The sequence below is a fragment of the Anabrus simplex genome, chromosome 2 (assembly GCF_040414725.1).
Source record: "Anabrus simplex isolate iqAnaSimp1 chromosome 2, ASM4041472v1, whole genome shotgun sequence".
NCBI lineage: Eukaryota > Metazoa > Arthropoda > Insecta > Orthoptera > Tettigoniidae > Anabrus > Anabrus simplex.
The window spans coordinates 1,114,794,911-1,114,796,855 of NC_090266.1; the positions used below are offsets into that span (position 1 = coordinate 1,114,794,911).

The window sequence follows — 1,945 nt, forward strand, 5'->3', positions numbered from 1 at the left end:
TTCTGCTTTGGCATCTTTCTCTAGAAGTGGTTTTTCCATCTGATCTCTTAATATTCACACACCTAGACTTCATTTCTCCAAAGGCTTCCTTGATTTTCCTGTATGAAGCATCTCCCTTGCCTACAACCATAGAACCTACAATATCCTTGCACTTCTCCTTCAGCCATTTTTCCTTAGCTACCTTGCACTTCCTGTCCACTTCATTCTTTAATCGCATGTATTCTTTTCTGCCGTCTTCATTTCTTGCATTCTTGTATTTTCGCTGTCCATCAATCAGGTCTAGTATCTCCTGAGTTATCCATTGATTCTTTGTTGATCTTTCCTTTCTTCTTAACTTTTCTTCAGCAGCCTTACTGATCTCATTTCTCACGACTGTCCATTCTTCCTCCATTGTGTTTCCTTCAAACTTTTCATTTAGTCCTTGTGTTACATGATCCTTGAACAATCCGTCACACTCTTTGCTTTCAACTTGTCTAGTTCCCACCTCCTTGCATTTCTTCCGTTCTCCAATTTCTTCAACTTCAGATGGCATTTCATGACAAACAGGTTGTGATCAGAGTCCACGTCTGCTCCTGGGAAAGTGTTGCAATCCAGTACCCGGTTTCTGAATTTCTGCCTAATCATAATGAAGTATATTTGATACCTTCCAGTGTCTCCAGGGCTCATCCACGTATACAGCCGTCGTTTGTGGTTGTTCAACCAAGTATTAGAAAGGACTAAATTATGTTCAGTGTAGAACTCAACCAGTCGACTTCCTCTTTCATTCCTTTGTCCCAGTCCGAATTCTACTACTGTATTTCATTCTCTTCCTTGGCCTACCACTGCATTCCAGTCTCCCATCACAATTAGATTCTCGTCGCCTTTTACATGTTGTATTAAATCTTCTACTTCTTATATTCTTTCGATTTCTTCATCATCCACTGAACTAGTAGACATACAGACCTGCACTATTGTGCAGTGCATTGGTTTGGTGTCTGTCTTGACATCAATAATCCTTTCACTATGCTGGTCGTAGTAGCTTACCCGCTGCCCTCTTTTCTTATTCATTAGTAAACCAACTCCTATATTTCCCCTGTTTGATTTTGTGTTGATAATTCTGTGGTCGCCTGAACAAAAGTCCTGTTCTTCCTGCCAACGTACTTCACTCATACCAACTACATCTAACTTTAGTCTAGCCATCTCCCTTTCCAGATTCTCTAACCCACCACAACGATTCAAACGCCTAACATTCCACGCTCCGACTGGCAGAATGTCAGTATCCATCACCCCCTCTCGTGTAGTCCCCACCTGGAGATCCGAATGGGGAAATATTTTACTTCCGGAACATTTTACCCGCTAGGAAGCCATCATCAGTACATCATTCATACAGAGAGCAATGCATGTCCTTGCGAGTTAGTTACGGCTGTACTTTCCCGTTGCTTTCAGCCGCGTAGGAATATCATCACCGCTGAGTCATGTTGAGTATTATTACAATGCCATATCAGTCAATCACCTAGACTACTGACCTTGCATTTTCCGAAAGGCTGCTACTCCCGAAGAAATTTAAGATCATTGACACAAGAAGGATTGTTCTCTTTTTAAACAATTAATTTAAATGGTTTATCCTACAACTTCTTGTTCTGATTATTATTATTATTATTATTATTATTATTATTATTATTATTATTATTATTATTATTATTATTATTATATTGCATTGGGGGAAAACTATCCAAACACCAAGAACGGGTTGTGCTAGATTAACGAACGTTGGTGGGCGCATTTATACATCTGAAAGATGACGTTCATTCAAATTTCCCGCAAATCGCATTAGCGTGGCGCTAGTACCGACCCCATGATTTTGCACATCAGGTTTGCTTTAAATACGGGCTGGACTGTGCGAGAGCGTTAGTTACCTGTGAGATTGGATGAAGTGACTGTGAGTGGGTCAAGAATGCCTTTACGA

General features: G+C 40.4%; 1 pseudogene; it reads right to left on the reverse strand.

Moving 5' to 3' along the window:
* Nucleotides 1-426: 426 nt before the first annotated feature.
* On the reverse strand, nucleotides 427-1,179 carry LOC137498518 (craniofacial development protein 2-like; annotated as a pseudogene).
* Nucleotides 1,180-1,945: the final 766 nt, after the last annotated feature.